This window comes from Phacochoerus africanus, chromosome 4 (assembly GCF_016906955.1).
Source record: "Phacochoerus africanus isolate WHEZ1 chromosome 4, ROS_Pafr_v1, whole genome shotgun sequence".
Taxonomy (NCBI): domain Eukaryota; kingdom Metazoa; phylum Chordata; class Mammalia; order Artiodactyla; family Suidae; genus Phacochoerus; species Phacochoerus africanus.
In genome coordinates this window covers 70615055-70632328 of record NC_062547.1, presented here as the reverse complement: position 1 = coordinate 70632328, position 17274 = coordinate 70615055, and the positions used below count along the sequence as shown (strand labels likewise).

The 17274-nt window shown below is 36.6% G+C and overlaps 1 pseudogene; it reads left to right on the top strand.

Annotated features, from left to right (window-relative positions):
* The window catches only part of LOC125124677 (vomeronasal type-2 receptor 116-like), a 31921-nt pseudogene extending 15144 nt beyond the window's left edge, over positions 1-16777 (top strand).
* The last annotated feature ends 497 nt before the right edge of the window (positions 16778-17274 follow it).

Here is a 17274-nt window from a genome sequence, read left to right as displayed (position 1 = left end):
TGATTCAGTTATACATGTATTCTCTTCCATTATGGCTTATTACAGGATATTGAATATATGTGTATATATATAAATATACACATCTTTATCCATTCATCTGACAATGGTATTAAGGTTGTTTCCATGTCTTGGTTATTGTAAACAGCAGTGCTATGAACACTGGGGTGCTTGTAACTTTTCAAATTATACTTTTCTCTGCATATACCCCCCAAGAGTATATTGCTGGATCATATGGCAGCTATATCCCTCTATACTGTTCTCGACAGTGGCTGCACCAATTAACACTCCCACCAATAGTGTAAGAGGGGTCCCTTTCTTCACTTTCTCAAGCATTTGTTATTTGTAGATTTTTAAATGAGAGCCATTCAGAGCAGTGTATGATGGTACCTCCTTGTAGTTGTGATTTGCATTCTTCTTATTCTATTATAGTATATTTACAATGTTGTCATTTTCTGCTGTACAGCAAAGTGACCCAATCATACATATATATGTGTGTGTGTGTGTATATACATATGCATGAAATCATTCTTTTTCTCACATTATCTGCCATCATGTTTTCATCACAAGTGACTAGCTATAGTTCCCAGTGCTATACAGCAGGATCTCATTGCTTACCCACTCCAAATGTAATAGTTTGCATCTACTAATCCCAAACTCCGAGTCCATCCCACTCCCTTCCCCTCCACCTTGGCAACCACAACTCTGTCCTCCACGTCCGTGAGTTTTTTCCTTTTCTGTAAATAGATGCATTTGTGCCAGATATTAGATTCCAGATATAAGTGATATCACATGGCATTTGTCTTTCTCCTTCTGACTGACTTCATTTAGTATGAGAGTCTCTAGTTCCATCCATGTTGCTGCAAATGGTATTATTTTGTTCTTTTTTCAGCTGAGTAGCATTCCACTGTGTATATATACCACATCTTCTTAATCCATTCATCTGTCAATGGACACGTAGGTTGTTTCCATATCTTGGCCATTGTGAATAGTGCTGCAATGAATGTAGGGGTACACATGTCTTTTTCAAGGAAAGTTTTGTCCAGATATTTGCCCAAGAGTGGGATTTCTGGGTTATATGGTAGTTCTATATATAGTTTTCTGAGCTACCTCCATACTGTTTTCCATAGTGGTTGTACCTGTTTAAATTCTCACCAGCAGTGCAGGAGGGTTCCCTTTTCTCCACACCCTCTCCAGCATTTGTTATTTGTGGACTTATTAATGATGGCCATTCTGACTGATTTGAGGTGGTACCTCATAGCAGTTTCAGTTTGCATTTCTCTAATAATCAGGGATGTTGAGCATTTTTTCATGTGCTTGTTGGCCATCTGTATATCTTCTTTGGAGATATGTCTATTCAGGTCTGTTGCCCATTTTTCAATTGGGTTGTTGGCTTTTTTGCTGTTGAGTTGTATAAGTTGTTTGTATATTTTAGAGATTAAGCCCTTGTCAGTTGCATCATTTGAAACTATTTTCTCCCATTCTGTAAGTTGTCTTTTTGGTGTTTTTTTTTTATGGTTTCCTTTGCTGTGCTAAAGGTTGTCCATTTTATTAGGTCTCATTGCTTTATTTTTGCTTTGACTTCTGTTGTTTTGGGAGACTGACCTGAGAAAACATTTGTAAGGTTGATATTGGAGAATGTTTTGCCTATGTTCTCTTCCAGGAGTTTGACGGTGTCTTGTCTTATATTTAAGTCTTTAAGCCATTTTATTTTGTGCATGGTGTGAGGGTGTGTTCCAGTTTCACTGATTTACATGCAGCTGTACAGTTTTCCCTTGCTGAAAAGACTTTTTTTTCCATATTATATTCTTGCCTCCTTTGTTGAAGATTAATTGACTGTAGGTGTCTGGGTTTATTTCTGGGTTCTCTATTCTGTTCCATTGGTCTGTGTATCTGTTTTGGTACCTGTACCATACTGTCTTGATTATTGTGGCTTTGTAATATTGCCTGAAGTCTGGGAGAGTTATGCCTCCTGCTTGGTTTTTGTTACTCAGGACTGCTTTGGCAATTCTGGGACTTTTATGGTTCCATATAAATTTTTGGATTATTTGTTGTACTTCTGTGAAAAATGTCATGGGTAATTTGATAGGGATTGCATTGAATCTGTAGATTGCTTTGGGTAGAATGGCCATTTTAATGATATTAATTTTTCCAACCCAGGAACATGGAATATCTTTCCATTTCTTTGAATCCTCTTTAATTTCCTTGATTGATGTTTTATATCTCTCAACATATAAGTTTTTCACCTCCTTGGTCATGTTTATTCCCAGGTATTTAATTTTGGGGGTGCAATTTTAAAAGGTATTGTATTTTCACATTCCTTTTCTAATATTTCATTGTCAGTATACAGAAACATGACTTATTTCTGAATGTTAATCTTGTATCCTTCTACTTTGCTGAATTCATTGGTCAGTTCAAGTTTTGGGTTGAGTCCTTAGGGTTTTCTATCTATAGTAGTGTGTCATCTGCATAGTGACAATTTTACTTCTTCTCTTCCAATTTGGATAACTTTTCTTTTGTTTGTCTAATTGCTGTGACTAGGACTTCCAATACTATGTTGAATAAAAGTGGTGAGAGTGGGCATCCTTGTCTTGTTCCAGATTTTAGTGGGAAGGCTTTCAGCTTTTCTCCTTGAGTATTATATTGGCTGCGGGTTTGTCATAAATGGCTTTTATTATGTTAAGGTGTGTTCCCCCTATACCCACTTTGGTAAGAGTTTTTATCATGAATGGATGCTAGACTTTGTCAAATGCTTTTTTTCTGCATCTATTGAGATGATCATGTGGCTTTTGGCATTTCTTTTGTTAATGTGGTGTATGATGTTGATTGATTTGCATATGTTGAACCATCTTTGTGAACCTGGGATGGTAGAGCCATCTTAAATGTCAAAGAACTTACATGTTTAGTGGATGGAATTAAGGAAATATAGGAAAATTTTATATAATGTGAGAAATAATGATAAAAAGCAATAGAAAGCATTTCTTGAAATCCATGAATTAGAAGAATGGATAAATGGTTTATTTTTATCAAGGATGATGTAATTTAACAAAAGTGTCTTTATAAGAATTGACTAATTAGAACAGAATAGTGAAAGTCCTTTCCTCACATGATGTGGTGTTAGAATGCAATCCTCCAAAATATTTGAGGTACTGCTATTTAGAAGCTAAAGTAACCCACATATGGAGAATAAAGGAGTGCTTGCATCTTGGCTTCCAGTCTCAAGTAAAAACAAGATCACATTTGGGATTCAACCAAGTCTTCCAAAACAGCTTATGAGATGGTTTTTGTGCTTTTTTCTCCCAAACGAAAGGAAAATAACTTGATATCTTGTCCATATGTTCATGTACCTTCCATTATAAGAGCTAACAAAAATTTCATCCAATTGGCAGCCATGTCATCCACCTAAATGACACCTCACCCCACTCACGATGCCCTACAAACCTTTCTAGGAGGACTGGCAACCATTAGACTCCTCAGAGTGAGAGAGCCTTCCCAGGGTCTTCTGGAGCCCTCAAAACCTCATTTATTCCATTTCCATATGGCAAGACATGAGAATCTCTGAATGTGAAACCTGCATTTAAAACTTTTCCCATCCCTTTGGTTGGCCTAGGATATATCCCTGAATTACTTGTCTTGACTATTCTCCCTAAAGCTCCCTGCTCTGTTCAGGTGGTTCTTGAAAAACTACCAATATGTTCTGGCCTTTCTCTTTACCATTGAAGAGATCAACAAGAACCCCCATCTCCTCCCCAACCTGTCCTTGGGTTATGATCTCTACAATGATTATAAAAGCGACCACAAGACATTGGAAAATGCCCTGTTTTGGCTCTCTGGAGGGAATCAGACTGTTCCTAACTACAACTGCCAGAGACAGAGGAAATCTGTGGCCATTATTAGTGGAACCACATTGGCATTTTCAGCTGAGATTGGAACACTTCTGGAGCTGTACAAAATCCCACAGGTGAGTGTATCTGAGTTCTGGTGAGAGATATTCTGCTCTTCCCCAATACCTTTCCCTCTCATTCAATCAAAGAGAAAAGCTAGATATATTATATCCCATAGAGTTATAAACATATCCCAGAGACTTCCCCATATTGTGAGCTTATTAGCTTAGTTGAGAAGGAGGAGGAAGGTGAAAGAGAACAACAGTCAATGCTTTGAAGATCAGATTGATGCTCAAAGTGAAGGCATCTATCATACAGCTACTGGGAATATTTAATGATGATGGTTCACCTTTCTGTATATCATAGGAAATGATCCTATGATACATACAGCATAGGAATACTCCTCACCCAAGGACAGGAGCATAGCCAGAACCAGTGTCTGGAAGATATGGAAAATAAGCCTGGTCAGTCTCAGTTTGAGACAAAACTGAAGGGCCATTCCAGCTGAAGAGATCCCTGAGGATTGGCTGAGACTTAGTCACAACAACTTTGAGGTTCGGTATTTCCTTCTTCCTATTGCTGCATTGCTCCATTCTCAGATGTATATCTCTGGAGAACCATCCCATAAACTTTCCACAGGAACTCTCCATGTCAGGATCTCTCTCCAAGGAAAGAACTCTGACAAGTAGCAAGCAAAGGACATTACTTTTGAACATAACATCATTAAGCTAGGAGAATTTGGAACAATTATTTTTTAAATCTGAGAGTGTTTAATCTTAATGATAACCTAGGTAATGCTTTGGTAATAATTACAATATTACAAGTTTAATAAGAAAATATTTTTTTCAGTGTGTACCATTGGTTGCTGGTGTAAAAATATGTCTTCTCAAAAAGTCATATGGTTCAAGACTGATGGAGTCACCAACATAACATTGGTACATCATCTGAAATGCATGCCTTCTTCACTGCAATTGAAGGAGATAAAAAGCACATAGGGATCTTACACATTCTCTTTTATTCTCTGGCTCAAAGGTGATACCCCTGGTCAGAAGAAGCTATATGTACTTTCTAAAAACAAGGGATCTAGGCAACTTAAGAGAGAAATCCCAGTATGAAATGAAAACTCTAAAATGTCCACGTAAGTCTATTTCTTTTCATCAAAATAATCTGGTCACTCTCCCAGTCACATAGAGATTTGGCTAACTCTCTTTGCAAGAAAGACATGCAAAACCCACAAAACTCAGAATCATGTGTTTCTTTCCTATTCAGGTGACATATGGTCTTTTTGATCCTTTCCTGAGTGACAAAGATCAATTTCCATCTGTTTATCATATGGCCAGCAAGAACAGCTCTCTCATCCATGGATTGGTCTGGTTATTGCTACATTTTGGCTGGATCTGGATGGCACTCTTTTTCTCTGATGATAGGGAAGGGGAGCATTTCCTCTGGGACCTGAAAGCAGAGATGTTACAGAAAGGTGTATGTGTGGCCTTTACTGAAAAGATTCTCACCACTAAGAGAACATACAGATCAACTGATATAAGTTTCTTGACCAGGACCAGAGTTTCATCTGCAAATGTGCATATGATATATGGTGATGAGGCAAGCTTCATGACTCTCAACATGGGATGAGATTTTTATTTAACCTTGGGCAAGGTGTGGATCTTGGTAGCAAAGTGGGATGTTGTTTTAAATGAAGTGGACAGCATACTGCACTCTTCCCATGGAAGTCTCTCCTTTTCACTCCAGAAAAGAAAAATCCCTGGTTTCCAGCACTTTCTTAAGACAGATAATCCTTCTCAATACCCAGAAAACTTTTACCTGTGTATTATTTGGTTTAAGATTTTCATACATTCACTTGCTGGATCTCTATGTGGAAAAATCAATGACTGTCTACCAAATTATTCCTTAGAGTTTATGTCAATGAATATTGACGTGATGACTATGTCTGACTCCAATTATTTTATCTATAACGCTGTGTATGCAGTGGTCCAAACCCTCCATGAAATGCTTTTGGTGACAACAGAAATGGGACCTCCAGGAGATGCAGACCAACCTATGCTTCTTCCCTGGAAGGTAAATGTCCTTCAGATGCAGGTCATGCAGAGACAATCAGATGACATCTTGTATGTTACTGAGATACAGCATCATGACCATATTTTTGTCTCAAGGTCCACAGGGTTAGGCACAATGGATGGAGAGTTCTTTCACATTGTTTATACTTATATCTATAAATGCTATGTCTGTCTGGAGAATCTGCCATTTGGGCCCCTTTAACAATCTATTTAATTAGAAATTAAGCCCAATAAAATTTTCTTAATGAAAGCTGGAATATTGTAAAATGTTGAAAGATAATTCATAACAAAACATACAGGAATAAAAAAAATAGTAAAATCTCTATTTTTCCTTGGAATGTACCCTATGCCAGAAAAGACTGACATAATAAACATATCTGAATCCAGCAATTTGTTGTACATACTGTGGTTCAAGCCTTCCAGGAAATGATTTTGGTGAAAACAGAAATGAAATCTACTTGATATCATACAATGAAATTGAAAAGTTACTATTTTTATACAGAACTATTCCTATAAAACATGCGATCATAGGATTGCGCCTCCTCAATTTTAAATATTCAAACATAGAGGATACTTATAAGCTCAAGATATCTTCCTTGGTTATAAATGTATTTATCTGAATTTTTACCCAGGCTTACCTGAATCTAAGTATCTTATAGAGTATATTTAGGAACCTGTGTTCTTATTACAAGGAATAAATACATTTAATCAATGTTGACTTGCTGAATAAACAAATGAACTAATCAAATTGTACAAATTTGTATCTTTTAAATATCTTAATATAACTCAAATATTTAGATATAGAAATTCATGTCAGAATGTTAATTTACTAATTTTTGCATAACAAGAATATTAGATATATGCCTTAGAACTCATTTAGTTTTTTCTCTTAGAAAAGTGGGTGGCCTTTCCAATATTACTTCCAAAGATATGATTCTGGATTATTTAAGATACTTCTACCACAAGTGACTGAAGACTTAAAAGCAGCTGCTTAAACAATAAAAGTAAGATGGCAGCAAAAATAGCAAATTAGAGAACTCCAAATATCTGCCCTTCTAAGAATGTGTTAAATATCTGGCAAACAATGATCAGAACTAAATTTTTCATTATTCTGGCATCCAAACAAAAGCTTGGGGAATGCTTAATGTAGAAAAAAGATATGGCTGAATTTGGCTATAGAGTGTCATGATGTTTTAATTTACTCTGGTACCACTTTTGACTTCCCATCTCAACAGAGATCTTTTAAACAATACCTAACATTCTTAGTATAATTCACTTGTTCCAAGAGGATCTATATAAATCTTATTCTAAAAAAATTATGATTATTTTCTTTGACCAAGCTGGTGGCTCTCTGAGGGACTGAACTAAGACTTACCTTTATTTTGCCACTCTTTAAACCATTTTATGATTGAGATGGCTAAGGGTGGTGGTATGTTGCAAACATATAAAGGTAAATGTTTATTAGCTGTCACCTGGGGTCAGAGATAAAAACTGGGGACTACTATAGAAAAACTCTAAAACTTTGGAGGAAAGGCTGGGGAAAGATGCTTTGGATAACAAAGACTGTAAAAAGCTCCCAAATACTCCATAAAATTTAGAAGATCATGTATAGGGTTTGGTTCATATCAGAAAAAAAGGCCTGAAAATGTCCTGAGTTTTTATTCTCCTGAACATCAGCCTTCATTCAAGTGGGAATGAAGCCTAAAGCAGAGCTATCAACTGCCAGGCTGAATGTTAAAAGCTTGCTCTAACACACACAAGAGCCCACCTTCAGAGACAGGGAAATAATTCTTCAGGGTATTTTATTTTATTTTATTTTGGCATTGAAGGAGATCTCTGTCGAATCACTAGCTGATCAAAGCCTAATGGAGCAAAAACTTAAGCAAGTTTACAGGATAGGATCAGAAAATACCCTAAACAAACTAACAACAGCTATTACGATAAGCAGCAACTTAAATGCTGAGAAGAGCAGATAACTTGATTTCCATAGTTGTAACATTCTAATAATCCAAATAGTAAGTATTTATCAAAAATACAAGTTAAACAAAGATATAAGAAAGAATGACTCCTACTTAGGAAAAATTAAATAATAGAATGGTTCCTGAAGAAGCCCTCAGGGGTTACTAGACAAACACCTCATCTGTTAAACACTTCTGGTTCATGATCAAGACAGAATCCGAGGCCATGGATACTGACAAATTAGCTGCCTATTTTCTTCTGTCTTTTTCCATACCTATGTCTACTCTCTCATCTTGAGTTACAAGCAAAATCTTGATAATTGACCAAAAAGAATTGTTTTGTGGTAGACCTAGGAATAATAAAGAACATTTGCTGTTTTTCGGGTGTAAACAAAATCAATTTGATGTGGTTCATTTCAAACTTGATAAAATATGAATTTGGGTTTTAAATAAGCATAGAATTATCATGTAAACAAGCACATCCATCCACTCTTATTTATAACTCCCCAAACTGAAGTGTTCAAATCAAAATTTGTATGTGAATATTCATATTAGCACTGTGAGTAATAGCCAAAAGTATAAATAACACCAATATCCATCAGCTGATAAATCAATAAGCAAACTGTAGTATATATCTAAGTCATGGAGTAAGACTCAGCCATTAAAAGAAATGCATCACCGATATATGTATAAACCTTGAACACTTGTGCTAAGTGAAAAAGACCAGACACAAAAGAAATATTATAAGATTTCATCCATATGAAATGTCCAGAACAGGCCTATCTAGAGACAGATAGTGAAGTAGTAGTTGCCAGTGGCTGGAATTATATGGTAATGGGTAGAGGTAGGCTTTCCTTCAGAATGATGACAATGTTCGGGCAGTAGACCATGATGATGATTGAATAGCACTATGAATATACAAAAGACCATTGAATTGTACCTTTTAAAATGGTGAATTGTATGTTATGCGAAGTTTAACAAGTAAAAAAAAAAAAAAGTATTTGTTATCTCCCAGAACAGTGTCAACAGTTCCTATGGTTCAAGGATTAAAAGACTATTAGCAATCTCATTAATACTCTATGAATTGTAGATTTCAGTTTTTTTCTCGTAGTCAAGAGGGTACATTCCATTATCACCAGAAAATCATACTCTTGGCCAAAAATGTTCAAATGCAGTAAGATAAAAATTCCACGTTGTACCCCTTTTGAAATATAGGTATTTCCTTCTAGAAGCCTCAGCAAACTTCATGTGTCAGGGCTGAACCAAAAATCATGACTAAGGCACACTTTGAACAGTGTCATGATTGTATTCACTTCCATCTCTCATTGTTTTGGGGATGAGAAGAAACGTTTATGTCACTAGAGTCTGAGAGATGGGAAACACCCAAACACAACACAGCTTCTACCAAGAAGCAATCTTGAGGGTGGAGAAGGGGGAAAGAATGATTGCTTTTTAAGTATGGGCCTTCCATCAGTAATTTGAACTCACTTTCCATCTTTCAATCTTTCTTCTCCACCAGCTTCACCCATTCCTGGGTAAAATCCAATTTAGAAACAGTGCTGGGGAGCACATATCCTTAGATGAAAAAAGACACTATGTGGTGAAATATGATATCATGAATATTGTGAGTTTCCCAGGTGGTCTTGGGTTCCTGGTTAAAGGGGGAGAGTCTGGCTCCAGCGGTCTATATGATCAAGGCTTGGTGATCAACAAAGAGATGATAGAATGGCCTACTGGATTCAAAGAGGTGAGACAGTTTTTCAATATTAGATGTATGTATCATGAAGATTTTGGAGTAGAATCCTCTTAGGAGATGAAATGTGCATGCATTTAACTGAGCACTAAATTCATTCTTTGAATGCAACATTTTGTTTCATACTGTCATTTAACACACATTCTGAGCCAATGTCTAGAAGGAGCAGGTTTGTACATGATTATTTTTTAATTGATGTCTGATATTCCATATTATATCATTCATAGGAGTTCAATATAGCGATTCAAAATTTTTAACGTTTGCACTCCACTTATACTTATTAGAAAATATTGGCTATTCCCTGTGTTGTACAATATAGCTTTGTAGCTTATTTTATACATAATAGTTTGTATCTGTTAATCCCTTACGTCTATATTGTCCCTCCTCCCTCCCTCGCCCTGCCCATAACCACTAATTTTTCCTCTATGTCTGTGAGTTTTCCTTTTTTTTTTGCTTTATTTTTTTTTAAGGGCTGCACCTGTGGCACATAGAGGTTCCCAGGCTAGGGCTCTATCGGGCCTGTAGCTGCCAGCCTATACCACAGCCACAGCAACTCCAGATCTGAGCCACATCTGTAACCTATACCACAGCTCATGGCAACACCAGATCCTTAACCCACTTAGCGAGGCCAGGGATTGAACCTGTATCCTCATGGATACTAGTCAGGCTCATTTCTGCTGAGCCACAACAGGAACTCCCGAGTCTCTGTTTTCAGTTATATTCACTAATTTTTGCATATTTTAGATTATTCATATGAGAGATATACAGTATGTCTTCTCTCTGTCCAATTTATTTCATGTAGGATAATACCATCCAAGTTCAACCATGTTGCAGCAAATGGCAAGTTTTCATTCTTTTATTTATGGCTGAGTAACATTCCTTCTTTTTTGGTTTTGTTTTGTTTTTTTAGGGCTGCACCTGTGGCATATGGAGGCTCCCAGGCTAGGGGTCTAATTGGAGCTACAGCTGCCAGCATGCACCACAGCCACAGCAACACGGGATCCAAGCCATGTCTGCAACCTACACCACAGCCCATGGCAACGCCAGATCCTTAACCCACTGAGCGAGGCCAGGGATCAAACCTGCAACTTCATGGCTCCTAGTCGGATTCATTTCAGCTGTGCTGCGATGGGAACTCCTGAGTAATATTCTATTGTATAAAGTTACCACATATTCCTTATCCATTCATCTGTTGATGGACACTTAGGTTGCTTCCATATCTTGTCAATGTAAATTATGCTATGAACATTAGGGCCTGTGTATCTTTCCCAATTAGTGAAAGTTTTTTTTTCAGTTATATACCCAAGAGTGGATAATTCTGTACTTCTATTTTTGGTTCCTTAGAAACCTCCACACTGTTTTCCACATTGGCTACACCAATTTACTTTCCCAAAGTGTATGATGTTTCCTTTTTCTCCCCATTCTTAACAATACTTGCTATTTGTGTCCTGTTTTATGATCACCATTCTAATAGGAATGCGGTGATAATCTTTTTTATTAACACTGAGTTTTATTCATATTGATACATATAGATTTTTTATTACTCAATGAATTTTATTGCCTTTATAGTTGTACAACAATCATCACAATCCAATTTTATAGCATTTCCATCTCAAACCCCCAGCACATCCCCCCACCCCTCAACCTGCCTCATCTGGAAACCATAAGTTTTTCAAAGTCTGTGAGTCAGCATCTCTTCTGCAAAGAAGTTCATTGTGTCTTTTTAGATTCCACAGGTAAGTGATATCATATGTTGGTGTGTCTAACCTCACTTAGCATGGTAATTTCTAGGTCCATCCATGTTGCTGTAAATGCCATTATTTCTTTCAATGGCTGAGTAATATTCCATTGTGTATATGTACAACATCTTCTTGATCCACTCCTCTGTCAATGGACATTTAGGTTGTTTCCATGTCTTGGCTCTTGTGTATAGTGCTGCAATGAACATTGGAGTACATGTATCTTTTCAAGTCATGGTTTTCTCTGGCTAGATGCCCAGGAGTGGGACCGCTGGATCAAATGGTAATTCTATTTTTAGTTTTCTGAGGAATCTCCATACTGCTTTCCACAGCAGTTGCACCAGTTTATCTAATTGTGGTTTTGATTTGCATTTCTCTAGTGACTAGAGATAGTGACCATCTTTTAATGTGCCTGTAAGGCCATCTGCATTTCCTCTTTGGAAAAATGTCTATCAGTTCTTCTACCCATTTTTAAATCATGTTGTTTGTTTTGTTGATGTTGAGTTGTATGAGTTGTTTAAATATGGTGATTATTAACACCTTATCAGTCATGTAATTTGCAAATATTTTCTCCCATTCAGTAGATTGTCTTTTTCTTTTTTCAATAGTTTCCTTTGCGGGGCAAAAACTTTCCACTTTAATTAGATCACAATAGTTTATTTTTCTTTTCTTTTCTTTAGGAGAAAGAAGCTCCAAAATATTGCTATGATTTATATCAAAGAGTGTTTTTCTATAGGAGTTTTCCGGTTTCTAGTCTTACATTTAGGTCTTTAATCCATTTTGAGTTTATTTTTCTATATAGTGTTAGAGAATGTTTTAATTTTCTTACATGTAGCTGTCCAGGTTTACCACCCCATTTATTAAAGATACTGTATTTCTCCATTGTATATGATTGTCTCTGTTGTCATATATTAATTGATCATAAGTATGTGGTTTTATTTCTGGGCTCTCTATTCCATTGCAATGTTCTCTGAATTGTGTGTGTGTGTGTGTGTGTGTGTGTGTGTGTGTGTGTGTCAGTACCATACTGCTTTGTTTACTGTATCTTTGTAGTGTGCTCTCAAGTCAGGAAAAGTGATTCATCCAACTTTGTCCTTCTTTCTCAAGATTGTTTTGCCTACCCAGGGTCTTTTGTATTTCTATATAAATCTGAAAATTATTTTTTCTAGTTCTCTGAAAGTGCCACTGGTATTTTGATAAGGACTGAATTGAATCTATTGATTGTCTTGGTCATTAGTATGGTCATTTTAACAATATTGATTCTTCCAGTACAAGAACCCAATACATCTTCCCATTTGTTTATGCTGTGTTCAGTTTCTTTCATTGATGTCTCACAGTTTTCTGAGTACAGGTTTATTACCTCCTTAGGTAGGTTTATAACTAAGTATTTTATTTTTTGATATGATGATAAATGGATTGTTTCCTTAATTTCTGATAGTTTGTTGTGGATGTATAGATATGCAACAGATTTCTATATATTAATTTTGTATCCTGTGACCTACCAAATACATTGATGAGATTTAGTAGTTTTCTGGTGGCACTTTAGAATTTACTATGTATAGTATCATGTCATCTACAGTTACATGTCATTATTTTTAATTTGATTTATGCAGAAATTGTGTGAGTATAATAAATGAAGTTAATGAATAAATATGTTGACTAAAACGACCCTATTTATTTTTTAAATGATTTATAAAATAACTTTAATATCTATCTTATAGAGTTACAAAAGAAAAAATGAGTAAAAACGGTTTTTAGGAGTTCCCGTCATGGCTCGGTGGTTAACAAATCCAACTAGGAACCATGAGGTTGCGGATTCAATCCCTGGCCTCGCTCAGTGGGTTAAGGATCTGGTGTTGCAGTGAGCTGTGGCGTAGGTCACAGACACGGCTCAGATCCTGCATTGCTGTGGCTGTGGTTTAGGACAGCTGCTACAGCTCCAATCAGACCTGAAGCCTGGGAACCTCCACACGCTGTGGGTGTGGCCCCAGAAAAGACAAAAAGACAATAAAAAAGGGGGTTATTCTTGTGAAAGAATTATTAGGATTTACTGCAATTACAACTTTCATAAATATGAAACAGCAATGCTAATTACAGCCTTACCTTATTTATATGAGTCTTTCTTATATTTCAATAAACACAAGCTGATTATGGATATCCACTATTGCTTTGTAGATTCCATTTATACTTTCCCTTGGTTATTTGCATGTAATTTGCTCATCAAACTTGATTCTACTTAGAACTCAAAGCCTTGACCATGATTTCCATTAGTTCTCCCACAGTTCAAAACTCCAGGGTAATTTTTTATTTATTTATAAAATAACAATGTTTGTACATTTAATATGTTTCTAATTTCCTGACAAACCTGTGCCATACCTGGATCAGGAGTCCAAAATTGGGTTAAACAAATCTGCATTTCATAACACACTCTCATAATTCCTTTCTTCCTGGCCTAAACTTATTTTTAATTAAGGTGCTTTTACTAGTGTAATTGCTTTTCTTATTAGGTTCTGTTACCTGGAACCTACAGTCTCCTATGCAGCCAACTATGAGAGCACAGTATAATATTTTTCTTCATATAAAACCTCAATATAATCACCATATGGATATCAGCATTGACTGAATTTTGGGGTGAGGTGGTTAAATAAGAGAAAATCAAGATATGTTGCCAGTAATGTAAGAAATGAGATGTAATTTGGTAAAATTCTGGTTGTCTCAGTAAATATTTAAGAAGAAAGAAAGTGGAAATGTAACCCTCATATCCCACACTTAGATGTTTAGATAATATCAATAAAATGGGAATAGAGAAGAAAGATACATGGAGATATAATCAAAAGTGAAATGTCCTTTCTCCTTCTGGGAGAAATACAAATTTCCTCTGATTACAGCTAATAAAGTGTAAAACTATGACCAATGCCTTTTTTTCCAGACACCGCAATCTGTGTGTAGCCAGAGTTGCAGTTCAGGATTCAGAAAAATTCCACAAGAAGGCAGGCCTATTTGCTGCTTTACTTGTGTTTTTTGCCCAGAAAGATACATTTCCAACCACACAGGTATAAAAATTTGTAATCACCTATAACTCTACCTCTTACCTATTTCATAAAGAAAAGAAAACTGAGGGCTTTGGCAAAGGAGTCACCAAGCACAAATTTCTCAATTCATGCATTTATTCATTTTTTGACTTATTGTGGTAAAATATACATAATATAAAATTTCCAATTTTAATGATTCTTTTTTTCTTTTTTCTAGGCTTTTTCTTTCTTTTTTCTTTTTTAGGGAATATGAAGGTTTCCAGGCTAGGGATCAACTGGAGCTGGAGCTGCAGCTACCAGCCTATGCCACAGAAACACTAGATCTGAGCTGCAACTTCAACCTATGCCACAGCTTGTGGCAGTTCCAGATACTTAACCCATTGAGTGAGGCCAGGGATGGAACCTGCATCCTCATGGATACTAGTTGGGTTCTTAACCTGCTGAGCCACAATGGGAACTCCCATTTTAACTACTCTTAAGAGTATAATTCAGGGACATTAAGCACATTTCCATTGTTGTGCAACCTTCTCCACTATTAATCTACAAACTCACTGTACCTAACTTAATCTCTGCTACCATTAAACAGTTACTCCCACCTACCCCCTCCCCAAGGTCCTCTAAAGCATTATTCTACTTTCTGTGTCTATGAATTTGACTATTCTAGATGTATTATATGAGTAAAATCAGATAGTATTTGTCCTTTGGAGTATGGATTATTTCACTTAGTATAACACTTCCAAGAGTCACCCACAGTGTAGCATGTGCCAGAAATTTTCCTTCCTTTTTAAGGCAGGATATAATTACATTATATGTATATACCACACTTTGTCCATTTATCTGTCAATGGACATTTGTGTTGCTTCCACATTTTGGATATTGTAATCAGTGATAAAAGACCATTGTACAAGTACCTGTTCAAGCCAGTATCTTCAATTTTGGGGGTATGTAGCTAGATGAGAGCTGCTCACTCTTATTGTAATTATATATTTAACATTGTCAGGAACTGATAGAATGATATTAGCTGTACCATTTTACATTCCCACCAAGAATGAACAAATGTTCCAGTCTTGCCATCCCCACCACACTTTCTAATTTGGTATATCTGATTATTACATCAGAAGAAATCAATATGTGCAATGCACAACAAAAGGAAATATTTCTATTTACCATAACATTTAAATGTGGTAAAAATGAAATGTTTGAGTCTTTCTCCACAGATGCAGAGCAGTGTGTCCCATGCCCAGCCTAAGGGTATCCAAACAGGGAGAGAAATCGCTGCCTTCCCAAAGTTTTGACCTTCCTGGCCTTCAAGGATTCCATGGGGATGTCACTGACCTGCATGGTTCTGTGCTTCTTTGTCATCACAGCTGTGATTTTATTGATTTTTGCGAAGCACTGAGCACTGAGACACCCCCATCATCAAGGCCAATAACTGGGCTCTCAGCTATGTCCTGCTCATCTCCCTCCTTCTGGGCTTCCTCTGTCCCTTACTCTTCATTGGCCATTCCAGCACTTCCACCTGCATCCTCAGACAAATCACATTTGGAGCTTTGATCACTGTGGCTGTTGCCACTGTTCTGGCCAAAACACTTACTGTGATTCTGGCATTCAAGGCCATGAGACCAGGAAGAATCATGAGGAGATTTCTGGTAACAGGAGCTTCTAACTATGTCATTCCCATCTGCTTCCTGATCCAAGTAGTTATTTGTGGAGTCTGGCTGGGAACCTCTCCCCCTTTCCTTGAGATACACACTCATTCTGAGCCCAAGAACCTCATCCTCATGTGCAACAAGGGCACCATCACTGCCTTCTACTGTATCCTGGGATACCTGGGGTTTTTGGCCCTGAGGAGCTTCTCCTTGGCTTTCTTGGCCAGGAGCCTACCTGACACCTTCAATGAATCCAAGTTCCTTACCTTCAGTATGCTGGTGTTCTACAGTGTCTGGGTGACCTTCCTCCCCATCCACCACAGCAACAAGGGCAAGACCATGGTGGCCGTGGAGATCTTCTCCATCTTGTGCCCTAACACTGGACTACTAGGCTGCATCTTTGTCCCAAAGTGCTATATTATTCTCCTAAGACCTGATAAGAACTCTTTGAAAGGTTTAAGGAATCAAATAGGGTCTACAAGAAATAGGCATTCAGGTTTATCTCATAATAAGTCTCTATCACATTTGGCTTTTGAACACTATACTACTCAGATAGATAATAATATGTTTATTCATTCAGATATTAAAAACCACAAAAACTGCTCTACCTCTATTTATCAAGTGATGCTCCCTTCTCTTTTTAAAAATCTTAGTGTACAACTACACTCAGACATTAAGACTTTCAGATAGGTGTTCTATATCGGATTAATGGCTATCCTCAAAGCTTCTGCTACTGAATCTAGCCAGTTCCTCCACCATTAAGTATACAGTAAGCATATTCTTATTGCTTCAGCCACTCCCACATCCAAAAATCTCATTTTATAACCAAAAATATTTCAAACCACCCTTTATTATACTTTGGTTTTTTTCACTAACATCAGTGTAAAGATTCATATTTGGGTAATATATTAAAGGTATGCATGATTTTTACATGTGTTAGTGCAAGTCTTTCAGAGATTTTAACTTAAAATTTTAATTTAAAAAAGAATTTTAAAATTGAATTTCTCTGAATGCAGAAAGGAGCCAATTTTAAGTAATTGTAATATATTTTCCTCCACCTTTCAAGTCATAATTTTCCTACTTACTAGAATTAGCAACTTTATCAACTACTAAGATTCCACATAAACAAAGGAGTCTTTCTGTAGCCTCCATATTAATATGTGATTTGTTGGATTTTATCTTCCAAG